Genomic DNA, 14,548 nt, shown 5'->3' on the forward strand with positions numbered 1-14,548 from the left:
ACGGGCACGGACGACACCGCGTCATACCGCCCCTCCAGTGCGTACTACCGCGCCATCCATCATTGACGTGCGCGTAGCCGCACCATGCAGACAGAGAAAGAAGGCGGGTGCATAGTGGAGATCGGCGAGTTGGTGGCCAACGCATCCGTGTCCAGGTCTGCTAGCAATTTCGAGGGAAAGTAGAAAACGGGGGGTCGCGCCGCTTGGGTCCCACGAAGGCCACCGCCAGCGCGTCGTCGGCTTGTACAGCTGGTGACATGCCCGGTTTCTTCTTTATCTCAGACCACCCTAGCCTGGGCATCCATGGAAGCACCCTTCCCCTCCAGCTGAAGCACCCTCTTTGCCACACTCCGATGTGCGGCGCAGCCGAACATAGGAAAAATACGGGGGGAAGAATATACCTTCGGGACTCCCGGCAATCCGGTGACGAAGGAATATGCCGCGGCCGGCCTTAGACTAGTGTAGTGTATCCGTGTCATAGGAGTTGAGCTCCGCGCGACCGTACGTGCACATAGTTTTAACTTTTTAGTTAAAATATTTCCAAAATGTAACCGTTTGGATCCGGTTTGTATGAAATCCGTCATGTTTGTATGAAATATGATCGAGTTTGCATCAAATCCGTCCATGTTAGCACGAATTTTATCAGGATGGTTTGAGTTGTTGTAAAAACGTTTGCGGCTAGCATTGGATTGCTGCCTCCCGCATCCGTGTCCACGTACTGGTCCCTCCTGTCTGTGGACGGATGCGGGAGGTTTTTTGTGGATTGCCGTTGGAGATGCCCTTAAAGAGGATGACATGGTTCTATATTGTTTTCCTACTTTTTCCTACGTTGTCTTTTTTATACTTAAACAAGAATTTCTACTGCTATATAATAAAGCCTTTAATTAGTCAAACTAAAAGACAATTGAAACTGTAACAATTTGAATCATCATCTCGTAAGATTGTATGTGACCAAAATAAAAATAGGTTGCCGACTGTCAGTGATTTGGCTAATTTCGACAGAACGGGAGACCCCCACCGCTTGTTGGATGCGCCAAATCCCTTCATGCATCATTGAACGCTATGTATGGTTAGGGTGCTGCACGTGTCCCCCCTACGGGCGTAGGTATAGGCCCACGAGATGTCGGCACCAGACCGGCCGTCCGTTCCAAAAGGGGCCGCCTTGCTTGATTACTTGATGTCGGCACGGGAAGCTCCAAGCAGCGAACCGTCGACATCCTCCATGAGTCCGACGTCCATGGATTTGGTGGCACATACGCCCTTATATATGCATATCCCTGTAGTTGCTAGCCAAGATCAAGAAGTACTCCCTACAAGCTGCCAGCCATGGCCGCCAAGAACCACCGCATTGTGCCGCTCCTGCTGCTCCTGGCACTATTCTCCCTAGCCGCGGCCGGGCATCCGTCGCTGCCGTCGGACAAGCAATGCCCTCCGACCCCACCCACGCCGCCGACCCCGCCAACACCGCCCACGCCGCCCGGGGGGCAGACCCCGCCGACACCACCCACCCCTGCTACCCCGCCTACCCCGCCGTGCCGAAGGTTGACACGGTGAAGCTGCTAGTGTACGTACCACAGTACGTAGTGCTGCCCATCGCCATGGAGGCGCTGGACAACAAGTGCGGCTGCGGTCCTCCACCTTCCACTGTCCTTAAGTCCCTAAAAACTAGTACCACCTTCCACCTTTGTCTTGGCCTCTTGGGTTTGTACTAATTTGTAAGATTTATTTCCTGCAAAATAAGGGTTTATGTATGAATGAAGTGTGTGTAACTTATGTTTATGAATCTTCGCAAAAAAAACATATGTTTATAAAGCTTCTGATATAAGTATGTATATATTTTGTGTTTGAGTTAATTCCATCTTTTACCCCTATTTATCATCTTTCAAAAAAAGAATATCTGAAAAGAACTTCCCATGAGTGCCCTCGTTCTCGTTCCCCTACTCGAGCACCGTCGGTCACATACCACTACCGCCAGATCAAGTTGGAGGTGGGGTTTTTGTGAGATGCTACACAAGGCGATTCCCTGTTATCGTCCGCTGAACGACGTGCAGAGAGAGGCAAAGCCTATATGCGCATACAACAATAACTTGCCACGCTGGCGGCCATGGTAGCCTCACGGAAAAGCTCTACAAGAACCCCGTGCAGACCCCGCCGCATCCTCCTTCGACTACCAAAATTCACTCGTAGCCTTGTTGATGACTGCAATAGAGCCTTCATGCACATGCCCCTAATGACCAGCGCCATGGGGCCGTGGTCGTTGGTATTGAATCCTGGAATTGATCCGAAACGCCCGACACTAATTTCCCGGGTTTTAGCACTCTCTCGTTGCCCTCAAGCATTTTATAGTGGAAAGAACTTTTTCTTTCGGGAAATAGTTTAAGTTCTCTAAATTCATCGTAGATGAAGAAATTAAATATGTGTGACCGATGAATCAAACCAAGATGCGTCTTCAGAGTACTTTCACGAAATCGGACTGTTCTGGAGTGTGGCTAACAGATTCTACAAAAAAAAATGGCAGGTACAGATTCTACAGTGGTTGCATACACAAGGTCGTTGATCGTGTGCCACGGTGTGGCACGCCATTTCTTGATGTCACATATATCATTTCGACCCACATACTAGTATTTTACGTGGCCACTTGACGGTCTGAAATTTTAGTGGTGAATACATACTGTATTAAATTTCCACTAAAGACTATATAAATCATGAAGTCCTTGGGCCTTTGCGCACAATGTAAGTGAAGCCCTTGGGCCGTGGCTGGTGGCCCGACCTGGAATATGTAGGAACCAATATCGTGGCATGGTGCGATCGTGTCCGTTCTGTTGGTGCTCACCGCAAGTCGCGCATGTCGGAGCACGTCGCGGGCATGGCCAGAGCGGGCGGAGCGTGGGCACGATCGGCGAGTGGGGGCGTGAGTGCGTGCCCAGGGCGATGGCTTGGGGTATAAAGTCGTGCAGTGACCGTTGTAACAGCTGAGGCAGCTCGAGTAAGTGCTTGAGGAAAGGAATCACTCTCGTTGCGGCAGGCGTTCGTGCGCCAGAAATCCTCCAGTGTCGACTGTGTCTCCTTCTTCCTTCTTTCTTCTACAGTGTGCTGCAGAGAGAGAGAGAGAGAGAGAGAGAGAGAGAGAGAGAGAGAGAGAGGGGGGCACCAGAGAGGTAGGGCGAAGCCACTGCGCCAACATCACAAAGGTCTTGCATGTAAGAGCCGTGTGGGGCGGACCTATATCTAGTTATTTCATTTTCACTTCCCTTCAAAACTAACGAGTAGTAGTACAAAGTAAACAGACCTAGCCTTGGCTACCTGGCTGCAGCTGCAAGAAAGCAGCCGAGGGAAGAGCCTCAACTGCATCGGAGCATCACCTATCTGCTCGGACGAATGGAGACGACACCCCGATCTCAACTGCATGAAATGAAGAAAGCTTTTGCAAGCAAAACCAGTGTTTTTCCGCTTTCTAAAATGAAACCCCACCTTTGGTTCGTCTCCCAGCTTTTAGTGTCGCTTGAGCCATGCCGTAGGGGAGCCGCAGTCTGGGAGAAGCTCCTGACCATGCAGGATAATTTATGCTCCTAACTTAGCAAGATAGCTGGCTCCTTCTCGACCACAACCCTAGCACCCCCCACCGATGATAGCTGGAGAAAAGTCCTCTCGGCATTTCCACAAGCGGCAACCGACAGGAGCTTCTCCCAGACCGCGGCTCCTCTACCTGCATCGCTCAAGCGACACTAAAAACTGGGAGGGGAACCAACACCGGGGTTTCATTTTTTTTAGATCGGGGCTCTAAACCCTATTTCACAACCAAAGCAATGTATTCCTACCTTGAAAGGAACATCTCAGGATGTAGGGATGAAAACGGAGCGAAAACGGACGAAACTGAGTGCTATCATATTTGTTTTCATTTTTTTTGCAAAAACGGATACAAATACAGAAACCCCGGAAATGAAAACGGAAACAGATACTACCAGAAGCAGACACGGAGCAAATACAGAGCGGACACGGAAACAGAAGTGGGAGTTTCCCGAAACTTAAAAACCCCTTGAATCATAGAGAAATGCACACAAAACAAACAAACTTAATGAATTGGTAACATGGCTACAAAATAATATGATTATGTTAGCAACTTAGCATAGTATTGCAGCAGTATTGCACAATTGCGTATAGGGTCTAGTTGAGTACGGGTGTGGTAGTAGAAGTTGGGATTCAAATGATCCATTTTTCTCATTGTGTCATTGTGTGTTGTTTGGTGGTTGGGCTACAAAGCAGCCATAAGCCTATAGTAAAAACAGAAATTCCATATTCACGGAAACGGAAAGTTCCGTTTCCATGCTTGTTCCACCGGAAAACACCGTTCCATTTTTGTTTCCGTTTCCGTATAAAAAATTCCATTTCCACTTCCGTTTTGCAAATTTCCGTTTCTGTTTTCATATTTCCTCTCAGTATTCATTTTTCTTCCGGAAAAGCGGAAAGTTTCCACTCCAATTTCATCCCAATCAGGATGTAATTATCGGTGGATATGGAAAGCTCGTATCCCTCTGAAAATACAAATTTTCATGTTGCAGTTGTGGCAGGATGCGATGCTGACTAGGGATGTGATGAAGCAGCGTGGGTGGAAAGGTGAACCCAAGTGCTCGTTTTGTCGGGAAAAGGAAACTTCTCAGCATCTATTTTTCACATGTCCCGTTGCTAGGGTTACCTGGAGAGTTGTGGGGTGCATGTTTGGCACTGAGTTATGCCTTGACAATTTGTGGTAGGCATATGTGTGGTGTTATGTGTTTTTCCCTGGTGGAGATATCTTTTATACAGCCGGCATTGCGGCTATCTACTGGGCTATATGGACTTGTCGTAATAGAGTTACTTTTGAGCATATTCCACTCAATTCTCCATTTGAATGCATCTTCTCTGCATGTGCTCCTTTATATTACTGGGCAGGTATGATGAAGCAGAAGGATGCGGCGGCCCTGTGAACTAGAGGAGCTCTACTGAAGGACAATGCATCTCGTTTGATGAGGATCTGCGCTACAGCATACCAGGATGAGGGAGCCTGCTGAAGAGGGAGGACCTGATGCGTGAAGGCTTCGATCTTTTGGGTAGATACCTCCTGGGTGAGGATGATTGGGGCATGTTGCTCTGTTCTGAGCAGTGTTTCTATGTGGTCTGGCTCTAGACAGTTATTTTTGCTTTTTTGGGCCTTGGATTTATAGTGTTGTCGGGTTTTTGCCCCATAGTGAGTAATCTCGATGGCGAGTGCTCATGGTGGGTTTCCTGGCGATGCTTGAACTCGCTTTCCTCTTTCCCGTTTCATTCTCTAGACCCGTTGTGTCGTAGTAATGGAAAGGGATAATGCCTGGTTCAAAAAAAAGCACTTTCCGTCTTCGACCCATGACATTCCTTTTTGAGATGACCATTCTTGCCAGAATTGTGACACCTCAGTTTTCTCTTGTCAAACTTCCACCCCCCCCCCCCCCCCCCCCCTAGACTGTTACATGCTCTATTTTCCACCATCACAGTGCTACCAGCCCCTGTTTTCATCCAACTCCCAGTCGAACTCTCACTGAATTTATTCTTGTTTCCAGCATAGTTTTCACACTATGATCGAGATAACATTAGGTGCTCCCCTTCTTTGGGGTGGTTGAAACATTGACGCACTCGCTCGTCGTATGCCTTGTACCGGCCGACAAGGTACTTAATCATCAGTGTACTCAGCGGCATGCACGGCTCGATCAGAGTGACGATCTGCATATAGTGCACCGGTGCCGCCAAAAGGAAGTTCCGGACCACACACAACTCAGTAAGTATGTTGCCGAGTGCGCGAATCCCGGCCGGCCACCAAGGCCGAGAGATGGTTTGAGAAGTCATCGACGGACTCTGTATCTCCCACCTCCAACTAGATCTCTGAACCTGAACCTGCATCATTCTTGAACAGACATGTCACGCCTGAAGTTCAGGTCTCAAGGTGCAGCAACTTCAGGTTTTCAGCCAAGCTAAGCCTTCCGGGTTTCACATATTCTTTTCTCATTTTCTGCGTCTTCTGCAGTCAATCTGAAAATGATTGTTCGCCATCAGTAGCCAGACGAGCCTTTCAGGTTTCCAGCCATGAAACCATTAATGATCTTGTCAAACACTCCTCTAGCTTCACACAAGTATGCAGCAACCAGCAAATTCATATCAAAATAAGTGATCCAGCAAGATTCAATGTGCCAAGATTGTGTCATACAACCATATTAGTACACTCAGTACACAAGACTACTGATAATCATAGCGAGTATCAGGAACATACCATGGATGCCACAGAAAACAACGATAGTAAGCCAACTGTTGGTTGTTGGAGCCGAGTGAGCAAGCATTCAAAATGTGAATTCTTCTGTTTCCCAAACGAATCCTTGCAAAAATGTTCAAAACATGTCCAAATGAAATCAGATTACATGGTGACTAGTCACTGACCAGCTGATACTTCGCTTCACAGCAATGGAAGATTTTGTTGGGCAACACGGCATCACAACAATGAGTAAGGAGCGGAGCAGAGGACACCATGCAGCCCGTGTTGATGCGTGTGTGGTGTCTGGCTGCGGGGTCGCTATGGCCGAGGGGAGAGGATGGCAATTTGAGTATGTCTATAGGTACTAGGTCAAGAGAGAATTGAGACTTTATGCTATGTTGGGTTGGGTCTTGGCTTGTGGCAGCGATATTTACTAGGATATTTTCCTAATTTCGTGTTTTTGGGTTATTCGAGTACCGGGACTCTAAACCCGAATTTTCTTGAATTGTTACCCGAAAATGTGTTCAGGTTTTTTGGGTTCGTGCTATACGGGTTTGGATTCGGGTTTTTCAGGTCCAGGCTTCACATATCGGGTTTTATGCCTACATAAATATATAGAATAACTTAACTGAACTACAGAAATAGCAACATACTAGCTGATAGCCATATAAACTAAAACTGCATGTTCCAGTACCACTACATAGCATAGCAAAAAATAAATTGCACTTAGTTCCATAGATCCAAGCATAGCATAAATTAAACTGTATAAGTTCCACAGATTCATCCAACACTTGTAGGCACATCCACATAGTAGTTCCACATATTTCACAACCATATAAATACATACTAACTTGAAACTGGCATACCTAATGACAGCTAACCATCTCCAAAATAACTACACAGCCACCATCTTCAGAACCTCTATCGTTAGGCTTTGTTTAGGCGAGGAAACCAGCGCACATGAGTGCCATTCAGGCGCTCAGGCTGGCACACGACTATCTATCCCTACAAGACAGACCTTCCGGCGAGGGACAGGCATGGCGAACACCACCTCCTCCGCATGCTCCTTCTTAACAAGCACGTCAATGTCCATGAGCCCATCAATATAAATGGGCTTCTCCTTCTCACCTTCAACGGCTGGTACATGCATGAACACCTGGATCGGCTCCTCCTCATCGTCAAGAACAGTGAGGAGCGTAGACACTATATTTGGCCTCTTGCGGATCTGCACAACGGGCTTTGGTTTGACTGTCGTGGGCACAGTGAGCGCCACTTCCACATGCATGGCCAAATTGTCTAGATTATCGGGCTGCTGCACGTGGGAGCAATACATGTACCACCCACGCATGCTGATCTAGATCTGTGGACTTGGACTCATGCATGGCCCAATTCTTGGTAGCCATCAAAGGAACTCCGCGGCTGCCACGGAAGGCATGAGGGCGTGTATGGCAGTGCCAATGCTGGCAGACGGTGGGCACTATGTGCCTATGATGTAGATGGTTCCGCAGCAGTGCATGTACATGGTGGCACCGACCGCCCCACATGACCACTCGATGACGCACCTCGCGATGCAATGGGCGGTTGCATCGACACAAGTGCAGGAGCCATCGTACATGACAATGGCGCCCGCGCTGCCCCTACAAGTCCAAACCAACATGCCACATCATCCCCAACAAGAAGGACTTCTGATGGCACTGCGGCCATTCGTTGCCGATCCTCAATTTCCACAGACTGGATCTGTGATGATGACCTAGCCGCCGTTGCATGCCAGCCGTCCACCCATGATGGTGATACAACACCTACAGACCGCCGTACATATGATGGCCTAGCAGCCTTTGCCCGCTACCAAGCATTAGCATCCTTAGTTTCTTGATTACCTTGGTTTGTGTCTATTTAATGCTCAACATTATCTTCTGTTAATGAAATAGTGTTGAGCAGTAAACTAACACAAACCAAAGTAATGAAGAAACTAAGGATGCTTATGCTTGGCAGTGGGCAAAGGTTGTTGTGCCATAATATGCACAGTGGGTTGTAGGTGTTGCATCGCCGTTATGGGTGATGAGACGGCAGGCAAAGGTGGTTGCGCCATCACCATGGATCCGACCAACGGAAGTGGAGGATGAGCAAGGACTGGCTGCAGTGCCATCATAACTCCCTTTTGCAGGGTTTTTGCTTGTAGGGGCAGTGTGGACACCACAGTCATGTACAACGGGCCTTGCATGGGCGTCGATGCCACCGCCCATTGCATCGCCATGTTCGTCACCGGGTGGCATGTGGGGAGGTTTGCGCCACCATGTCTGTGCCCTACTACGGAACCATCTCCATCATAAACACATGGTTACCAGCTTGTGCTGTCGGTGGCACCGCCATGTACACGCCTGTTGCGGACTGACGCCATTGCAGATGCTCGGCACGGCGGTGGCCACGCGGCGTATACACTGTGCATTGTTGTGGGTCCATCTAAATCACAAGCGACCCTTGCTGGGTTGGAAGCGCCCCAGCAGATCGATACAACCCGAGCAATGTAGCCATGGTGGCCTCGTTGGCGAGCATAGACAAGTTGGGGCGGCAGACTGGATTGGGTCGGCTGAGCTGCGGGCGGACATCTGTGGCGGATGGTCTCAGAGTAGGAAAGGGTTTCGTGGGGAGGCGGCTGAGGGTCAGGAGGAGGTGAGGTCTAAGGCTAGGGAAATGAGACATCCATATAAATGATGGCGTGGCATGCTCTAGGTGGCCGATTTTGACATTCACCAGCCGTGCAGCCGCTTGAGGAAGAAAATGTGGAAATGACTAGCGAGTGTGAGCGTGCGGAGGTGAGACCCGCCACCTCTCTAATCTCTCATGTTTAGAGATAAAATGAAAAAAATGAAATAATATGTTGCCCACCCATTGCACGGGCCACTAGTTCTAGTAAATTGATTAAATTGAGCATGGTTTGTTACACATACGTATTTTAGGGGGGGGGGGGGGATTTGTTACACGTACGTAAACATTGTTTTTTTGAGGTGAACGTAAACATTGTTATGTTGTTATGTAACCTATGAACGGGATGACCTGGCCTGTTTTGGTTGGAAGTTTAGAAGGCCCAGGCCCAACCCGTGAAAATCAGGGGGTGATTGGTTGAGGAAGCTCAGAACGTAGCTTTATGTAATAAAATTACGTGGGCGTAGCATTTTCGGTGGATACATACATGGGGATATAAATGTGCAACGACCGAAATTGCCCATGTCTCTTTGCTGTTTGTAGCCGGACAATGTCGTTGGCCCCTAAATACCAGCACCGCCGCGAAACCATATCCAGCATTGGGCCCGATATATGGATATGTTGTTGACCATCTTGTAAGTGTCTAAAGACATTGTCAACTGCTTAAGCAAAGGTACCCAGGTTGATTCGTGAATACTATGTTGGTGTCCGATTAACCCATGGTGGACATGTTCGAATCCATTATTGACAAAATTTAGCCTGGTCACGCGGAGGTGCAAGCATCTATGGTTATAGAGGCAACCCATGCAATATGAGAGGGACATCATGTGGAGCACAGTGAACTCGCCATCGAAGTAGTACTAGAAAACCCTTCCCAGCACAAGAGAGGGGTGCACTGGAAGCAAAGGCAGTCGAAAAAGGCTGACTAGGCCTTCTTCGTTCTAGGGGAAACTTTGGGTTTGCTTATATAATTTTAGGATATGCTAGAAATACCTCTATACTTGCACATTTAAAAGATAATCTTGAGAAAATTGAAAATGTCAACTAACCAAACACATGCGTGCGTAGCTGGTCTGATGAACACTATTGATGCATTTGGTAGGCTGCATCACTACCAAACAGACCACTAGATGCAAGAAAGTGTGTTTGGTAGCGTACATGGGGTTTTGGCTCGCACGTGCACATACATTAAAGTTCCCTAGAGCCTGGCTCGCTAGGAACGCTCAAATAGACAATTTCTAGTGAGCCAGGCCGAATCAAGCGTCAAAGGAGGGCACAATGTATGCATCGGTGCAGGGGAAATGGGCAAGGAGATGACACTGGCACGGGATGGCGCAAAATCTAGCACCACCCATTTACTTGCTTTCCTCTAGTGGTAGAACCAACTCGGTCTCAGTTCTTGGCATGGTCGGCGGAGGCGACTTCAATCTCTGAATGCAGGACCTACTTCTCCCCTTCATCTCTGACTCTGTGTCATCCTCCTCGTCTCCTCCATGGGCGGGTTGTCGGCTCCAAAGGGGGTAAGAAACATACAACCCCTCCTATGATAGATCGTTAGGTACGGTGTAGGGCTGATTGCACTATTGCTTGCCGCAACATCATGTCGCGATTAGGTTGTTATGGACAAACAAATGAAGTTGGTTGTTCAGGCAACAACACTCATAACTAGTATTCATGCATAGGCCATGTTGATCCACAAGAGAGATATTCGCCGGCGGATAAGTCTATCATCCTTATGGTCCAAAGTTAATCCGAGATGGGAAGAAGATGGCGAATCTGAACAACATCAACAGCAATGACAACGTAGAGGTTGTGAATATGCTTCGAATGTGAAGAACGCCTTTTGGCAAGCTTGTGGAGACATTTAGGAATAGGGGGATTTTGGAAGATAGCATATTGTAGGTCATAATCATAGGTTCTGTTCCTTCATATGGTAGGTCATAATCACAGGTTCAAGGTTATTCACAACACATTTAGGAGATCAATGGAGATCATTTCCAGGTATTTCAAATAGGTCATGTGTGTTGTTGGGGATTGCAGAGGAGAGATGATCAAGTAACCAACTGGGCCAACTCCTAACAAGAATCGTATGGGCCCAAGATGGTACCCGTATTTCAAGGGGAGCACTACTCATACTTCATGCCATAACATGCTCGTAATGTTGTCATCGAGTTGTAACAATATGCTTGTGTGCCATTACAGGATCGTGTTGGCGCAATAGATGATACTCATGTGGTTGTTAAAGTTTTGAGGTCATAGGCTTTAGCATATTGGGATAGAAAGCACTACACAAACCAGATTGTGCTTGATGCTGTTGAATTTGATCTGAAGTTCACATATGTGTTAGCTGGCTGGGAAGGGTCAACCCAGGATGCTAACATTTTTGCTGATATCATGTCTAGACCTGATTGGATCAATATCCCCGATGGTAAGTTCTACCTAGGAGGTGTTGGACATGCATATATTAGCCTAGTGTTCTTCCACCATTCAGGAAAATTAGGTACAATCTGGAATAATTCTATTCTAGGAACTATCCTAGATCTGCACAAGAATTGTTCAATCTCAAATACTCTAGCCATAGAGCTACAGTTCAAAGGGTATTTGGAATTTTCAAGAATATATTTAAGATACTAGATCAGAAGCCGTTCCATGTTTTCCCCCACCCAGGTTAGGCCTGTTCTGGAATGTTGCATTCTCCAAAACTGGATCCTAGAATGGGGTTTTGATGCGTTTGTGCCGGAGGAGGAAGATGTGATGTCCGATGAGGATAACTCCAGACATGGTGTGGAGGTATATGACAATAAAGCTTGGAAGAGAAAAAGGTTGGTGTGCGTCGAGGCACATTGGGAAAACAGAGTTCAGACAAGGATCTGAAGAAGAGGAAGCAACAATAATAGCAAAATAAGAAGACAAGGATGAACTTTCCCCTAGTTCGGTAACGATGAATTCCCCTATTGAGCCATATGATTTTTAGTTTGTACTTCAATTTGTTAGTAGATAAGATAAACTATCATTTGTATACCATCTAGGACGTCTGGAACAATGTTATTTCCGTACTGCATATCTAATATAATATACTATGTGGTAAGGTCATCACTAGTGAGATGTAGTGACCACAACATGCACAAACAAACGTCATATTTTGCACGTTGACAACCATAACCCATAATTGCTGCCAACCATATGTCAGACATCAAATTGCTCAGTGGTGCAATGCAAGCTACCAAACTATGTGCAGAACATGAATTTTGACCTATATTCACTCACTAGACCCAACTCAGTCATAGATGCAAATAGTCAAAAACAATGAAACCTACCCAACACATCACATATATACTTACACTCGGTTGTCGTTGCAAGGCATCTGAAAAGGATGAAGAAGATTATCAAGTGTGTCGGGCTGTCCTGCCTCATATTATCTTTTGCTTCAATCTCGATTGTCACAACTATATGCACGATCGAGGGTCTGAGGGTATATAGGGATTGACTGTAGCACACAACAATCATCATCTCATCACGCCTATATATACTACCGGTGTTTTTATGTTTTCCAATAAATGAGAAAGATTGCATGATATAAAGAATTATAGTAGTAGATCGCATTCTTTACAGGCATACAATTTGCATAATATTCTATATATATATGAAGTAATCAGATTAGGTGAATATATATTCTGCTTCTGTAATCACATTGCCTGATTATATAGGATTTGTTTTCTATTTTTTCGTGGGCCGCTGTTCTCATTTATGAATGGTAATGGCACGTGCTCTTACATCCAACCAAAACTTTTTCTAGAAGGATGGCGAAATGTCCTGCCATGAAAAATCTTTTGAAGGCCAAATACGTAGGAGTATGGGAAGCCATTAAGTACATGGGTGCTGCAAGCCGGCTGTTACCTACTAGCGAAAAAAATTCAAAAACTGGAAGCAACACCGTATGGTCAAATTGTTTTTTTTTTTTTGTAGTTCTACAAAGTGGTTACTGAAGGGCGTGAAAAATACATGCTATTTTCATATATAGATCTATATAAATGACAATCTGTCTTAAAATTAGAAGTTTAATTTTGCATACTTATCTAATATCATATATCGTATATCATATATATATATATATATATATATATATATATATATTAAAAGATAGTCTTTCATAGTTCTTCATACGTCATCTCTTTATATCCCTCGATTTTATGTTAACCATAAAAATTGATGGCTAAGATGAAAAAATACAAACCCCATAATTTCTTTTCTCTCCTATCTAAAAACAAGCCCAGATCAATCCAGCAAATTATTTTTCAGGGTACGTGGAACGATCGATCGGCTGCTTCTCTCATCGAAACCCCGAGCGATCTCTTAGTTTTTTTTTCAGGAAACGAGAACGATCCCATCAATCGGGGCACGAATGATCTCAACGATCTCTCCAACCGGATCGATCGGACCAGTCGGCCCAGCCCACAAAAGCCGAGAGTGTCTAGCGCCATCGAACCAGCTGCGATCTTAGAGAACCCCACGATCGTTCTCTGGATTGAATTGAACACTGCTGCTACCCGTCCAATTTTATTGTAAGGACCAAGGTTTTGGTTACCGGTCGAAATTTCAAGATTTCCCATGCTTACCGCGTATTTCCGTGTCCCTCGGTAAATCGCCATACCGAGCAAAAAATACCATTTTTCAGAAATTTTTGAATTTAAACACTCGATTTACAGTAAAGTACGTAGGATCTAAATAATGCCATGAGAGTTGGTTCTGGCATGTTGGTAGCAACCTAGTTCCTGTTTTGAGAGGTCTCTGGTTTGAATATTCGTTCATTCACTTATTTGAATTCAAAATTTAACTATAAAATCGCTTTAAATATTCTCGGTATTTTTTGGTATTTCTCGGTAACCGTGGTAACCACATTTACCCGTCCCCCTCGGTAAAATTGTCTCATTCGGTAACCAAAACCTTGGTAAGGACTACTAATTAAATCATCGGTCCAGAAGCAATCTTTACAGAGCGCATCGCTGCCGCCGCCGCCGCCTGGCAGATCGAGAAAAGAGGAGGAGGAATAGAACGAGGCGTACATGAAGAAGGCGATGGTAGCCTCGGCCGAAACGCACCGGCCGTCTCGCAGATCGAGAGAGGTGGAGGAGGAAGAGAACGAGGCGTACAGGAAGGGGCTGATGGCGGCCTCGGCTGAAGCGCCCGGAACACCCACGGGCTGGCCATGGTTAGAGGACGATTGGAACGACGTGCTTTCTTTTCAATTGACTGTATATCGATAGATCGTGTCGGTTATACGGCTGTTCTAGGACTCGAGGTCGAAGCGGCTGTGGCCCTTGAGGGGATTCTGCCGGTAGCGACATGATGAGGACTAGAACATCATACTATTGCTTGATGTCTGTTTCTGCCCAGCAAGACGTCCCCCACGTCGCTGTCTTGTTGCCGACCAAGGCCACCTCCTCCTCCTAGGATCAATTCCTCCTCCATCTTCCTCCACCAACGATGCATCTGCACTTCTCCATGACCACAACCCAATGGAGCGGAGAGCAGGGCAAGGCAGAAACAGGAGGGTTACAGCTATGAGACTATGGAGAGATAGCAGCATCG

The sequence above is a fragment of the Triticum urartu genome, chromosome 7 (genome assembly GCF_003073215.2).
Source record: "Triticum urartu cultivar G1812 chromosome 7, Tu2.1, whole genome shotgun sequence".
Lineage (NCBI taxonomy): Eukaryota > Viridiplantae > Streptophyta > Magnoliopsida > Poales > Poaceae > Triticum > Triticum urartu.